Source organism: Ceratotherium simum, chromosome 16 (genome assembly GCF_057802395.1).
Source record: "Ceratotherium simum simum isolate JZ-2026a chromosome 16, ASM5780239v1, whole genome shotgun sequence".
In the NCBI taxonomy this organism is placed as follows: domain Eukaryota; kingdom Metazoa; phylum Chordata; class Mammalia; order Perissodactyla; family Rhinocerotidae; genus Ceratotherium; species Ceratotherium simum.
This window is the reverse complement of record NC_141915.1, coordinates 20671181-20687079: the sequence shown is the minus strand read 5'-3', so window position 1 is coordinate 20687079 and position 15899 is coordinate 20671181. Positions and strand designations below refer to the sequence as shown.

At 49.7% G+C, this 15899-nt stretch overlaps 1 non-coding gene across 1 annotated transcript; it reads right to left on the bottom strand.

Moving 5' to 3' along the window:
* Positions 1-7571: 7571 nt before the first annotated feature.
* On the bottom strand, positions 7572-7643 carry TRNAT-CGU (transfer RNA threonine (anticodon CGU)). The gene has a single exon. It is a non-coding gene; the product is annotated as a tRNA-Thr (tRNA).
* Positions 7644-15899: the final 8256 nt, after the last annotated feature.

Genomic DNA, 15899 nt, shown 5'->3' with positions numbered 1-15899 from the left:
GCAGCCAGGTGCTGGCAGAGGTGTCCAGTGCTAGGGCAGGTCAGGCCGCCAGCCCCAAGCCTCTGTAATCCCCATTTTGTGGGAGCCCAGGATTAGAAGGAAGAAAGAGGAAGATGCCCTGGACATTGCTGGTGATGCTGCTGGTGCTGGAGGGGGTCTGGGGTTCGTGCTCTGCTTTCTCTTCCCCTTTTATTGCTTTCTCTAAATCTGACAAACCCTTTGGATCTCTGAGACTCGAGGAGCCTGGAGAAGCCGGTGTCCTGGGGGGATGAAAGGGCAGGGATGTAATGGGTTTACCCCAGCTCTGATCCCAGAGAAGCCCGCAGAAGATTAAGATTTGCTCCCTGAGCTTGAAACCTCCCTGCTACCCGCTGACCACATCAAAGGACAAGGCCGTGGGGGGCACCTAATCCCATCAATGGAATCAAAGCTGGACAAGAAAGGAAATTCTGCAAACTTGGTGCAGTGGCACAACGAAGCTCACAAGAGAAAGTTAATACTAGGGCCCTGGCCTCCTGCACTGGGGTTACATCCCAAGAAAGATCCGGAGCCAGTCCACAAACAGACAGGGCCTGTCCTTTGCTTCTTGAGGTGGCCCCTGTGGGAAGGTGAACCACAAGAACTCGGAAAGCTGGGCAGTGGGACTGGGCTGCCTCCAGGGGCAGAAAGGGACCCGGAGAGGGGCCAGGACTCGTCCATGTCTCAGTTGTGTTGGCCTCCAGCTTTGAGAAAACGCGTTCACAATGACACTCTTCACCAGCAGTGTTCCCTAAAATGTGGTGCTCATACGTGAGATGGTTTCAGGTTAAAAAACACTTTATATTTTTAAATGTAAATTTCATGAATATTGTTGTTACGATGAGGCTAACATGGTTAAAGTGGGCCAACTCCAAGACAAGTATTTAGTACATAATGGTACAAGTGGTATTCTGATATGGCAAAAATGGTGACAATGGGCGCCGGCCTGGTGGCGTAGTGGTTAAGTTCGCTCGAGCTTCAGCGGCCCGGGGTTTGCACGTTCAGATCTGGGTGCGAACCTACGCACCGCTCATCAAGCCAGTGATGAGCCTGCTGTGGCAGGCATCCCACATATAAAGTAGACGAAGATGGGCACGGATGTTAGTGAAGGGCCAATCTTCCTCCCCACCCCCTCCCCCCCAAAAAAACGGTGACAGAGGCATGTGAATTACTAAAGTTAGAAAAACACCCCTATGACCATCTTTGGAGAAACACTGCCTTAGAACAGTAGCTCGTGAATTTTCCATCATGCCCCGTGGTAGGAAATATCTACATCTATATGTGTATATAAAATGTTTTTATGAAACAGTGCTTATATGCTCAAATGTATTTTGTTATCCTATTCTGTTCTATTAAAAAAAATGCTGCTTGCAAGCTGTTAAATTTATTTCATGATCCATTCATGGGTTATCTCCTGCAATTTGAAAAATACTGCCTTAGAGAACATGCCATGATGGGGATGAGAAATTTCTAGGTGCCAAGACCCTGTGCTGAGAGCTTCTCCTTACAGTCTCACAATGACCCTAGGATGGAGGTATTATTATTACACACGTTTTACAGGTGAAATTACTTCAGGGTCGCTCGGCCAATAAATGCAGCCCTGAGACCAGCCGCTCTCCACCCAACACCTCCGTGGTCTAGTGCACTTTATACCAGCCCGCACCAAGTAATCATCTCAGACAGGCCCAGTCTCCAGGGCATTCATGCCACATTTGTCCTTCCCACAATGTAGTCTACCTCGTCAAGTCAGCCCCATGGCCTCTGCCTTTTTTGCCCCCCATAAATGACCCCCAGGAGTCGGGCTCCTTAGCAAGCTGGGCTCAGAGTCCCCAAGGCAGGGGTGGGGATGCAGGGTGTCATGGATAGTCGTAATGTCCTGGTCACCCTGCCAGACTGCCCCACACATCCATCTCCGTGGCTGGGAGGGATCAACTTACCTCTGGGACAAAATCCCATAGAGCTGGAGGCACTGACCTTGTTCTCTGGCTCCCCTCTTTCTAGATTCTTCCTTAGGCTTTCCCTGGCTACCCTGTTTTAAACTGCAGCCCCCCAGGGCCGGCCCCGTGGCTTAGCAGTTAAGTGCGCCTGCTCCGCTGCTGGTGGCCCGGGGTTCGGATCCCGGGTGTGCACCGACGCACCGCTTCTCCAGCCATGCTGAGGCCGCATCCCACATACAGCAACTAGAAGGATGTGCAACTATGACATACAACTATCTACTGGGGCTTTGGGGAAAACGAAATAAATAAATAAAATTACTAAACTGCAGTCCCCTTCCCCATCACTTCTTATCCTCCAATGCAGCTTGTTTTCCCGCCGTAGCCCTGTCCCCTCTAAGATGCCACATATTTTACTCATTGGAGTATATTCTGCCCCCCCTGCTGCTGTTCTTTGCAGCAACTCCCAGAATGTAAGCTCCACGGGGGTGGGAATTTCTGTCTCTTTCACACATACTGTCTCCCAGCACCTGGCACATAGTGCACACTCGGTAAACATCTGCCGAGTGCCTCTCAGTCCTGCATACCCTGCCCTGAGAACCCAGCTTTGCCATTATTGGGTGGGCTTGGCTGCCCTGAACCCTCCCCAGGGCCCCCTCGGGCTGAGCCCCAGACAGAGGCACTCCTTCAAAGACCTGTTGATTTCACCAGTGTCCTTTTGGAAGGTGACCACCTCTCCCAAGGGCAGAGGGCCAACATTCACTGTGGCCTCCAATGCCCAAACCACTCAGGGTATTTAATATGAGCACCATGTTACAGTATCGAGTCTCTGCTAATAACAAACACCTGCCATACCTCCAGCAACACTTCAAGTGCTACGGAGCAGCAGGGCCAGAACGAGAAACCCTGGGCTTGGGGAGATGAAATGACTTACTCAAGGTCACTCTGTACTGAGCTCTTTCCACTCAATGTCCTCCTCTGGACCATCCAGCCTAGCAGATCTACTTCTACAGTCACGATTGTTCTGGGTTCTTTTCAGCTTCCTGCCATCAGTCAGAAAGAGCTCGACAGAAGACACAGGGATCCTAGTGACCAGAGGGAGAAGAGGGCTTCAAATAGTCTGAAGTTTTCTGTATGTGGCTATGGAATTCACGGGGCTTTTTTCTCCGCATCTTTTGCTCAGATGGCAATTTACAAGGATTGTGTTTTTCGTGGCCCAGATGGCTTGGACAGAGGGCGAGCCCCAGAGCTCGGGGGAGAGACAGGCTGGGCATGAAATCATTACTGCAGAAAAGCCACAGCGGGATCACTGGTCGTGTCAACGTTCGGGACCTGTTTCAGTCCCTCACTCCTGTGCAACCTTCAGTAAGTCAGTCTCTGCCTCTGGGCCTCTGTTTTGTCACTGGAAAAATGGGATGTGATTTTCTGTGATTTCTCCCATCTTGACTGCTCCGTAACTGCAGGAAGAGAAGTTGCTCACTTCTTTCTGTTGTTCACCTTCATTCATTCAGCCAACATACAAGGAGCCCCTTTATCTGTCTAGGTCATTTGAGAAGAGAAGACACAACTCTTGCCCGCAAGAAGCAGCAGAGGGGTCAATTCCCCACAAAGGAGTAGATTCTCTCCAGGTGTAATAATATTTCAGCCATGCCAAGGCAGTTCTCCGAGCTGGACTCAGTTTTCCTGCCTGATGGGGGTGGGGAGGAGGCAGGTGGTCTGACCCTCTCTGTTTGGGCTGCGCCCTCTGACCATGACATAGGGGGTGACGTAGGTGGTGGGCAGCTCCTGGGAAGTGAGGCCATACAAGAGCCCTACTGGCCTGAGTTCCAGCCGTCCCACTCAGGGGTCCCTGAAAGGCTTTCAGTGGGCAGGGTAAGTGCCTGGAAAGTGTGAGAGCCCGTAGTCCAGAAGAACCAGGAGTCTGTCTCCTGGGGATCCAACCATTGATGGTGTGAGTCTGTGTCCCTCCGCTGCCCCCGCAGCCTGAGTACTGAGGTGAAGCCTGGTGGTTGTGGTTGCTATGTGCTTTTCCTATTGATCAAGAGTGAATTCTCTACAGAGAATGAGTATTTGTTTCTTTTTTTTTTTATAATTTTTATTTATTTATTTTTTCCCCCAAAGCCCCAGTAGATAGTTGTATGTCATAGCTGCACATCCGTCTAGTTGCTGTATGTGGGACGCGGCCTCAGCATGGCCGGAGAAGCGTTGCGTCGGTGCGAGCCCAGGATCCGAACCTGGGCCGCCAGCAGCGGAGCGCACGCACTTAACCGCTAAGCCACAGGGACGGCCCGAGTATTTGTTTCTTAATTCAAAATTCCACTTTACATGCAAAGTTAGAGGGACCAAGGGGAAAGGAAAGCACCCCTGGCTGCTCAGCTGCAACCTGGATCATGATGCTTGAAGGTCAAAGATGACTGAATGAGGGCAGAAACACCCAAGATCTTGTGGTACTCTGGCAAACTCCTATTCATCCTCCAGAGCCCAGTCACGATGCCACCTCCTCAGAAAAGACTTCCCCAACCCTTCAACCCTTAGGGCTCTGTCTTTGTACCAGGTGCTGGAAACACAGACATGAGACACTGTCCCAGCTAAGGGGCGTCCCAGCTGTGGTGTGAGACACACAGAGGGCTCCCAGACAAGAAGCTGAGTGACTCATTACCTGGAGGAATCAGAGGTTTCTCAGAAGAGGTGATACCTGAGTCTTGCCAAAAAAAATTGAACCTGACTCAGATCCAGTGTCTGGATCTAGCCGCTAAATTGCAGGAAATACCGAGGACAGAGGAACTTGTTGAACTGCACCGAGAGTTTGCAGTCAGCAAAGTCTAGACTGTGGAAACTCTGCAGGTCAAACGGGCCAGGTTCCTCAACAGATGCGTTGCAAAGAAATGAAAGAGAAGAAAGAGAATCCTAGTGACTGAAAAAAAAAAGCATAAAGGACATATCAATTTAAAAATGAACAAAGTTAAACTATAGGGTATAAAGATGCAAAGATGCACAATTAGGTGATAAGTAAAAATGCAAGGAAGTGATTACTACAAAAGTAGAGGGTATGGTTACTTCCAGCTGTGGGGGGTTGTGATTGGGAGGGGGAGCACATGAAAGGGGTTTCTGGGGTGTCTGGCACAGTTTTCTGACCTGGGTAGTGTTCTTCTTATAATTCATTAAGACATTCTCTTGATTTGTGTGGGGGTTTTTTTTTGGTTAGAAAGATCAGCCCCGAGCTAACATCTGTGCCAGTCTTCCTCTATTTTGTATGTGGGACGCCACCACAGCATGGCTGACGAGTGGTGTAGGTCCATGTCCAGGATCCGAACCTGCAAACCCCGGGCTGAGTAAGCAGAGTGCGCAAACTTAACCGCTAACGCCACCAGGCCGGTCCTGATTTGCGTGGTTTTTGAATCTGTATTTTATTGTACAATAAAAGATTTCACAATATATACCTCCAGGCTCGAATATTGAACTAAAAGTGACAGCATGAGGCAAAATATATATACTTGCCAAATTCTGTTTTTAAATTAAATAATATTCACTCACAGGAGGGAAGAGGCCCGACCTAAAGTAGTTTATATTTTTAAATATATTCTGGAGCTTTTAGCCACTCACAAATGGCTGTGTCTGCCTACGAGGCTCTCAAACTGCGGTACCAGAGGCCCTGTGTTCTGTTTGAGAAAGGGTGGGCAACTGGGGGGAGGTCTGAGCAAGGGGAAACTGGCAGGGGCGGGGCCTTGGCATCCCTAGTCCCACCCATCAGGGAGGAAGGATTGTAATGCTCTGGAGGGGGAGCCAGGGTCATGTAGGTTCCATCATGAGGTGGCACCCACCAGGCCCCACAGCGAAAGGGCCTAACCTTGGCAGCCGTGAGAGAGACAAGTGGGGCAGTTTGAGGACCCTTGCTTCTCCAAGGTCCAGGCTCTGAGGCAGAAACTTAGAATTTCAGGCCACAAGGCATTTAGGAAATAAATTTCAAAACTTTCAAATTTTGAAGTTCAGGGTATGTAAGTGATTTAATAGAGGTCATGCAATAAATTCAACCTAGGGGTCCCCTTCTGCCTCTGCCCTCACCCCTTAAGCCAATGACCTACCTCCAGCCCCACAGAGGTGAGTGTGGACCTCTGCGGGCCTTCCAGGTAATTCCAAGACCTCTCCGCTCCCACGCTACCCTGGTGCTTGTCTCTGACCCACCTTCACTTCCACCTCCTCTCACCAACTTTGACCTGGGATCCATACTTGACCTCTGCCTCTGGCCCTTCACCTTTGGGGGCCCATGTTTCCCCTAACATCTGTAGGGGGGGGCCAACGTCTGTTGACCTCTTCTGTACCTTGACCCTCTTTTATTGATTTTAGCTTGGCTCATGGACCCTGCTCTGTTGGGGTGGAATTCTCTGCTCCAGCTACCGCAGGAAACTCAGTGTTCAGCCTCAAAGTTCCTTCTGATCAGGAATCCAAATTAAGGGATAGGATTCAAGGCAATATCCAGTAGTTCAAGACCTTTTCCCTTCCTACCCCCTGAATATCTGGAATCTGCCTTGATTTGCACTTAGTAAGAATTCCATGATGACACTGACACCCTAGCTCAGCATTCCCTTCAAAAGCCGAGAGCGTCTCTTCCATTTATTAGAATCTTAGGGAAAAGATCAATATATTTCCCTGCTGCCTGAGCCCCACATCCTGTCTTCTGATAACCCTAGACACCATCCCAAAGAGACTCTGCTGACATTCAATCCACCTGAAGCTCTCCATGGTCAACTGTGCAACAGGGCCTCTGGAAAGGTAATGTGATTTTTGGTCACATTAACAGAAGTATGGGATGTAGAATGAGGGAGGTGAAGTTCCATTAATGAGACTATATCTGGAGTAGTATTTTCAGTGCTGAGTGTCACAATTGAAGAAGAGAACAGACAGACTGGAGTATATCAGGAATGGGAGCCACTCAACATCATATCATATTAAATTGGGCTGTTTATTCTAGAGATGACTTGGGGAGTGTCATCACTGGCTAGGGGCCAGATTCGAAGGATCACACAAACAGGCGCCAGACTCAAAGGGCCAGTTCGCAAGGGCTGAGAAAGGAATAAGCGAATGATGTGGTTGGCGTCCTAGACAAGAAGGCAGGCGGCGAGCACGGCGTGGATAACTCACATTCGAAGGAACAAACAGAAATCAGAAAATCGCCCTGGAAACTCAAATGCCCTTCCTGGAAAGTTGTCCCGCCTTCAAGACACGCAAAGCCAGCGAGACCAGACCCCCAAGCCCCGCCGCCCAGCACACACACCTCGCTGGCGACAGCAGTGCCCAGCCAGGCCCTTCTGCGGGGGCCTCGGGTGACACAGGGCTCCAGGACGAGCCCGCCCTGCGCGGCGCGGCCGCGGAGCGGAGCTGCGGGGGACGAGACGCAGCCCGGGCGAGCGCGCCGTGGCCGGGCCCAGCCCGTCCGCAGGGGGTCCCGGGAGCCCCGGGCACCGGCCCGGCCGGCGCTCGTGCCCGTGGAGCCTGGGCACGGGGAGGGACTGGAGGACGCCCGAACAGACTCTGAAAAGTAAAAAAGGCCACGTAGCGGAGGGACCGAACAGCACGCGTGGGGACACGGCAGCCTCACGGCCAACCCCACCCTCAAGCCGCAGGCACGGACGGGGTTCGAACCCGCGATCTTCGGTTTACGAGACCGACGCCTTACCACTTGGCCACCGCGCCTGACAGCCGAGCGGGCGCTGGAAGCTCTCAGTGGAGGCGAGGCGGCGCAGGCGCGGGGGGGCGGGGCCCGCCCGGCCCCGCCCCCGGCCCGCCCCTCCGGCCCCGCCCGCCGGGACCCTGCGCTCGGACCCCACTGTCGGAGCCAGTCGGGGCCGAGCCCGGGCCTCGGCGTCCTGCCGGCGGCGGGACCCGAACCCGCGGCGCGAGAGCCCGGCCCCACCCGGCCGCGGCGCCCCCGGGGCCCGGCGCCGGCGGAGGGCCGGGAGGAGGCCGGCGCGGCGTCGGAAGGGGCGGCGGCGGGGCGGGAGCCCAGCCGGAGAAAAACCACGGCCCACGGGAGCGGAAGCGGAGACCGCGGCCGCGGCCAGCCGGGCCCGCAGAGTGACCTCGGCCCGGTCCTTTCCGTCCGGTCGGCAGGTTGCGCGGGCAGCGCCGGCCGAGTGGACCCGGGGCCGAGGGGGCAGGAAGGGCGGTGCAGGCATGGGCCGGACCGGCCCTCGGAGAAGGCTGCAGGGCCACGGGCGGTGACCTTCCCTCGCTGCCCCCGCTGGAGCGGCGGTCTGTGTCCGCAAAACCTCCGCGGGTTGCTCTCGCTCCCCGCTTGCCCTTCCAGCCCTGGCACGGGCCTTGTCAGGAGACTCGAGTAAATATCTGTTTAGACAAGATGGCCTTGCCCAGGAGGAACCGACGTGGGCGCACAAGGAGATGCCCCCGGGATGTTCGTGGGCACAGTGCTAGTGGGAGAGAACTGGAGGCCACCTGGAGCCTGATAGTCTGTGCCTACCATGGAACAGTCGGTCCCTATAAAGGGAGTGATCTAGATTCAGAGCAGTGGTTATCAGCGTAGACACGCGCAAAAGCACATGTGATTTTAAAAAGAAAGGTGCAGGGCAACACACCGTTTATTAAAGTAAAGGGAAAAACATACCAAGTTGGTAAAAGTAAAAACATATAGAGAGAGATTGACTGGGGTTTAGGGGATAAAGGGGAGTTTGTTGGTAATGTTTTGTTTCTATTCTATGAAAGAGGCAAAAAGCTGAAATGGTGGGAATATGGGTGCCTACTATGATACTGTATACTTTTTTGTAGATCTTGTATTTTCTTTAAATTAAAAAAAAAAAAAAAAAAGGAAATTAAGTCCCTCTGTCCTTGTTTGGCCTGTGGGCACAGCGATTGTTCCAGGAGAGGTGGGTGGGCATGGGTGGGGGAAGAAGAGCCCTCCTCCATGCCAGGGACAGGGGAGGGGGCACAACCAGACCAATCACACCATTGCCCATCCTGCCACCGCCACTGCCCAAGTCGTTCTTGCTTATTTGTAGAACTTCTTGAAGTACAGAGTGTGGAGATTTGGGAAAACCCAAGAAAGCTATTTTTGTGTGTGGTAAAAAACATGTAACATAAAATTTACCATCTTAACCATTTTTAAATGTACAGTACAGTAGTTTTAACTATATGCACATTGTTGTGCAACAGATCTCTGGAACTTTTTCATCTTGCAACATTGAAACTTTATACCCATTGAACAGCAACTCCCCTTTTCCTCCTGGCCCCAGCCCCTGGCAACCACCATTTTGCTTTCGGTTTTTAAGAGTTTGACTGCTCGGGGTACCTAATATAAGTGGAATCATACAGTATTTGTCTTTTTGTGACTGGCTTATTTCACTTAGCATAATGTCTTCAAAGTTCATCCATGTTGTCACACATGACGTGATTTCCTTTTTTAAGGCTCAATACTATTCCATTGTATGTTTCTTTATCCGTTCATTCCTGGATGGACATTTAGTTTCCTTCTACCTCTTGGCTATTGTGAATTATGCTGCAATGAACAAGTGTGCAAATATCTTGAGATCCTGTCTTCAGTTCTTTCGGGTGTATACCCAGAAGAGGAATTGCTGGATCATATGGTAGTTCTATTTTTAATTTTTTGAGGAACCTCCATACTGTTTTCTGGAGTGGCTGTACCATTTTACATTCTCACCAACGGTGCACAAGGATTCTGATTTCTCCACATCCGGGCCAATTCTTGTTTGTTTTTTTTATGGTGGCCATCCTAATGGGTGTGAGGTAGTGTTTCACTGTGGTTGGATTTCCTTGGTTGGTGATGTTGAGCATATTTTCATATGCTTTTGGCCATTTGTATATCTTCTGTGGAGAAATGTCTATTCAAGTCCTTTGCCAAGGGCCGGCCCTGTGGCTTAGCGGTTAAGTGTGCGCGCTCCGCTGCTGGCGGCCCAGGTTCGGATCCCGGGCGCGCACCGATGCACCGCTTCTCCGGCCATGCTGAGGCCGCGTCCCACATACAGCAACTAGAAGGATGTGCAACTATGACATACAACTATCTCCTGGGGCTTTGGGGAAGAAAAAAAAAAAAAGGAGGAGGATTGGCAATAGATGTTAGCTCAGAGTGGGTCTTCCTCAGCAAAAAAGAGGAGGATTAGCACGGATGTTAGCTCAGGGCTGATCTCCCTCAACAACAACAAAAAAGAGTCCTTTGCCAATTTTTTATTTGGGTTATTTATTTTTTTTGAGTTGGAAGATTTCTTTATATATCCAGGATATTAACCCCTTATCAGATACGTGGTTTGCAAATATTTTCTCCCACTCCGTAGGTTGATTTTTCACTCTGTTGATTTTTTCCTTTACTGTGCAGAAGTTCTAAGTTTGATGTAGGCCCATTTGACTATTTTGGCTTTTGTTGCCTGTGCTTTTGGTGTCATATCCAAGAAATCATTGCCAAATCCGACGTCATGAAGCTTTCCCCCTATTTTTTCTTCTAAGAGTTATATCAATTCAAGTCTTACGTTTAAGACTTTAATTGATTTTGGGTCTTTAATCCATTTTGGGTTAATTTTTGTCTATGGTGTAAGGTAAGGGTTCAACTTCCTTCTTTTGCATGTAGAAATCCAGTTTTCCCAGCACCATTTGTTGAAGAGACAGGAAAATTTTTAAAAGCATAAAGAGGAGAATTCAAAGGACCTGTAGTCTTACCATGAGAGAGAAGCACAGGGCCTGCATTCTTGTGTGTATAAAACACACTAATTCATTTATTCTGAAATACATGATTTTTTCACATTTTAACAAATTAGAAATCAGGATGACAACTGATGACAGTTGACAGAGTCTTACAATTAATTGGGAATATTATTTTCCTTTTTAGTGGCATATAAAGTAATAGTTTTTTAAGTTGACGAATTTGATGACAGAGAGTATATATAACAGGAGAGTCAGATTCGTATTTTCACATTTGTATACTTCATGGTGTCTGGATTCTTCTCACTTACCGTTGTAGGATGAGCATTTCCCATGTCCTTAAAAGTGGATCATTTCATTGATTGTAGCAGATGTAACACTCTGGTGCAGGATGTTGACAGTGGGGGAAGATGTGCATGGGGGTGGAGGGGTAATATGGGAACTCCCTGTGCTCTCCACTCAATTTTGCTTTGGACCTAAAATTGCTCTAAAAAATAGTCTATTTTTAAAAAAACACCTAAAAAAAAAAAAAAAAACCACTAGAAGAACAAGATAGTTCTTGCATCCTTTGCTCTCTGACCCGCTGCTATGAGTCACAGCCAACTCCGAGCTGCACTGGCGCTGCTCCTTGGTGGGGTCACTGTGGGTCTGTCCAGGTCCACTTCTTAGCCCCGTAGGCCCAGGAGCCTGGTTTTATCCTTCTTCCAGGAGTGAGCAGCCATAGGTGTGTGGTCTACCTTCTGTTTTCTAAACTTACGTGTACCATTTTTAATAGAGCTTTTACGTTGGCAAAGATGCTCTGAAACTTGACCAAAAGCTGAGAGCTGGTTCTGAAACACAGAGCTCCTCGTGGACAAGAATCAGGCCATACCCACCTCCATGTAGTGTGGTAGTAAGGGCATCCGGTCATTCATTCCTTCAGCAAATCCTCATTGAGCACCTACTATGTGCCAGACCCTGTTCTCGGGGCTGGGGTTAGAGCATGAACTAAGCAGCACAGATCCCTGCCCTCATGGCGCTCCCGTTCTTAAACAAATAAGCAAAACATATGGCATATCAGAGGGTGATAAGTACTAGGGAGAAAAATAAAGCAGGGAAGAAGAAGAGGAAGTTCCAGAAGTGGGAGGGAGGGGTGTAATTTTAAATAGAGAGGTGTGGTAGATCAAATGCAGTCACAAATGCTTTGCAGCTGTTCCCATCCAGAGGTGGAGACTATTTCCCCCCTCTTTGGACATGGGCTGGCCATCTGGCTTGCCTTGACCCATAGAAAGCGGCGAAGGTGATGTGTAAATTCTGAAGCTTAGGTCTCGAAAGACTGAGCAGCTTCTGCCTTCACTTCTTAGCACCCTGTCCTGAGACTTCGTGTAAGGAAGGCAGTCTAGCTATTGGAGGATGAAAGGCCGTGAGGGGTCTCCCAGGCAACAGCCAGCACCACCTGCTAGACGGGTGAGTGTGGCCATCTTGGACCTTCCAGCCCAGCTGACCCTTCAGCTGAATGCGGCTGCATGAGTGAGCCAGGCACATCCAGCAGAGGAAGCGCCAGCCTACCTGCAAAATGTGAGCATAATACATTGTTCTTGTTGCAAGCCACTGTGTTTTGAGGGTAGTTTGTCACACAGCAATAATGGTTTGTTGATATAGGAGGTTACATACCACTAACACACCTTTAGGTTCTAGGTTTGTGGGCTGGTGGTTATTTGCATGGTGTAGTTAAAACTTTTGTGTTGCTGGACAAATGTGGCAGGGGCCATGCCCAGTGTCCCTTCAGTGGCCATTTAATCTGTTTCCTCATCTGCAGAATGGGAGAGTTAGCTATTTGCCACAGCCCTGCGTTAATTAAAAATTGAACAACCCTCTTCATTATTCACTGCTAAAGTTAGCAGGGGAGTGAACTGCTGGCTTGACCCTTTTCCTTGGGCGCAGTAGCAACCTGACACTTTTCCCTTTGGTTAAGTTTCACAATCCCTTGGCCAGCATGAAAGTTCTAAATTAAGACTGTTGTTAATAGGAGAAAAAAAGTCAACACTTAACTTTTTGGAGAGTATATGGCCACATTTGTAGACATTTAAATTAAGAATCCTTTTCATACTTAGGGTTAGTGCCATTTTGTTTTTTTTCTCTCTCTCTTCCCCTCCTCAGTGTTTAGGTTTGTTCCCTTTTCCTGACTTCCACTTGTTGGTAGAGTATTCACTCGTAACAAAATTCTTACAGGTGGCTGTGTGATTGATTTAAAGGGGCAGGGAGGGCTCACAGGTGGAGCACGGGATAGAAAAAATCAGGCCTCCTCAGAAGCCCCAAACAAGGCAGGGGCCTCAGGGAGCGCCACCACTAAGCAGCTACAGCCCTTGGGATTCTTTCTCTCCCTGAACTTGATCCTGCTGTCGTGGATGCCAGGATTCTCCACGGGGCTCCTGGACAGCAAGAGATCTACATGGCTGTGGTCAGAGGACTGATGGACCACGTCGCTCCCTAAGATGGGTCCTGCTTGGGAAAGATGGATCTTCGGAGAGGAAGCCCGGTAGAGAGGAAATTGTTGAAGACCTGCTGTTTTCATGCATCTATTGCTGAGTAACCAACTACCTCGAAACGTAGGGGCTTAAAGCAAGAAATTGTTGTTGTTCATGGTCCTGTGGGTTGACCAGGTGGTTCTGCTTCAGCCGGTGTTTGCTGGGGTGTTGGCTGGGGTGTTGGGAGGGCTGGAAGGCACTGGCCCATGCTGGCTGGGAACCTAGTTGGGGCTGTTGGCTGGGGCCTCAGTTCTCCATGTGGCTGCTTGGGCTTCCTCATGGCATGGCAGCTGGCCTCCAAGAAGGTGCACTCCAAGAGTAAGGAAGCAGAGGCTTCCTTAAGGTCTCTTAAGGCCAGAGCTCAGAAGTCCCAGAATGTCACTTCCACTGCAAGGGATGCATTTTTGCATCTACTGATCAAAGCAGTCACAGGGCCAGCCCAAATTCAAGGAGAGGAGAAATAAACTCCGTCTCTGCCGAGTGAGGAATGTACCTGTGTGGAGGGCACAGCCGGTACACACAGCAGTGCTTGCTCCCACCTCTCTCCAGAACAGTGAACTGAGTTGAATTGTGTCCCCCGAAAAGATATGTTGAAGTCCTAAGCCCTGGTACCTGTGAATGCAGCCTGATTTGGAAATAGGGTGTTTGCAAGGGTAATCAAGTTAGGACGAGGTCATACTGGATTAAGGTGGGCCGAATCCATTGTCTGGTGTCCTTATAAGAAGAGCAAAATTTAGACACAGAGATACACAGAGGGAAGATGGCCACATGAAGACAATGCAGAGATTGGAGTTGTGCAGCCACAAGCCCAGGAACCACCAAGGGTTGCTGGCGACCATCAGAAGCTCGGAGAGGCATGGAACAGATTGTCCCTGAGAGCCTCCAGAAGGAAGTAACCCTGCTGACACCTTGATTCCGGACTTCTGGCCTCCAGAAATGTGAGGGAATAAATTTCTGTTGCTTTAAGCCACCCGGTTTGTGGTACGTTTTTACGGCTACTCTAGAAACTAAGATAATAGAGGAGAGACTTTGATAAGCAGGCTTTTGGGGAAGATGTCTTGCCTCCCGAAATCCAGATTATGATTCTGTAAGCACGTATGGATCCTCATCTGGTGCCGTGATATATGCTACTCAGTAACTCCTCCTCACAACTCTGTGTGTAGGAACTGTTATTTCCCTTGCTTTACAGACACGGCCACTGAAACTCAGAGGGGTGAGTGACTTGCTCTGTTGCACAGCAGGAGGTCATGGAACGGGGGTCCAAACCCAAGCCTCTGATTTCAAGTCCAGGAATCTTTCTACGAACACAGAGAGGGTGCTAAGAAAATGTTTAATGGCTTGGTTGTTGTGAAATGTCAGCAAAGTGGAAGTTTAACGCTGGGGATCTTTAGCAATGCCCTGTCCCCACCCTGGTCCCCAGGACACCATTGTGCTCTCCTCCACTTCCTTGACTGTACTGAGTTCACCTCCATGTCAAGTCCTTTTCAGGGCTCCAGATCTCTACACACACCCCAAGGCAGGGTATAAGGGACCACAGCTTCTGGAAAGGCCAGCAGTTTCTTCTGGATAGCTGGGGTGGGGAAGGCAGAACTTGTCTCAAAGAAAGTAGTGACAAACTAAGAAGCAATCTGCTTCTGAAAGTGGGGTGCAAGGCAAGCGCTCAGGAAGTGCAGACACCTGACTGGCAGCAGAGGGCCCTGGAAAGGGTAGGGAACGGGGTTGCCAGATAATATAGAGGATGCCCAGTTAAATTTGAATTTCACATATACAATGAATAATTTTTTAGTATTCCATGGGACATACCTAAAATGAAAAATTATCTGAAATTAAAATTTTACTGGGTATCCAGTATTTTTTTTATTGATGTTTTAAGTTTATAACATTGTGAAATTTTGGGTTGTACAGTTTTGTTTGTCCATCACCATATATATGTCTCCCTTCACCTTGTGCCCACCCCGTACCCCCACTGCCCCTGGTAACCACAATACAGTTTTCTCTGTCGATGTGTTGGTTTATATTCCACATATGAGTGAGATCATACAGTGTTTGTCTTTCTCTTTCTGGCTTATTTCACTTAACATAATACCCTCCAGGCCCATCCATGTTGTTGCAAATGGGATGATTTTGTCTTTTTTTATGGCTGAGTAGTATTCCATTGTATATATATACCACACATCTTCTTGATCCAGTCGTCAGTCAAGGGACACTTAGGTTGCTTCCACTTCTTGGCTATAGTGACTAATGCTGCAATGAACATAGGGGTGCATAAGCCTCTTTGGTGGATATCCAGTATTTTTATTTGCAGAATCTGGCAACCCTAGCTGGGAAGGAAAGAAGGCATGTTAGGAGGATGGAGAGAATAAAGGTCCAGGAGAACACACAACTCCCAGGGTTGGAAGATGACTCCGAGCCCAGGAGTCCATGTAAACACAATGAGTGGGGGACCATCTGCTGGTCCTGGCCAACCCACGGCACAAGGGCCTGTGTGGGGAGGTGGCGGCCTGCTCCTGCCTGTCCCATGGGCCTGGGCCAACAGGGAGGGCAGGCTCATCTCCGGATGCTGGGCCTGGGTGACCTGTGCATCCCTTTAACACCTAGAATCCCATAATATTAAGAGGAAGGGCAGACAAGGAGAGGGCAGAAATCTGGGGGTCTTGGTCACCCAGCATGAAGCCACCTTGATACCCAGGCTTGGCAGGCCCAGCGCTGGCAGCTTGGTCTGAAATCAGGCTCGAGTGGAGGATTTGGGCCTGGGACCCAGGGGAGTCATGGTGGCTGA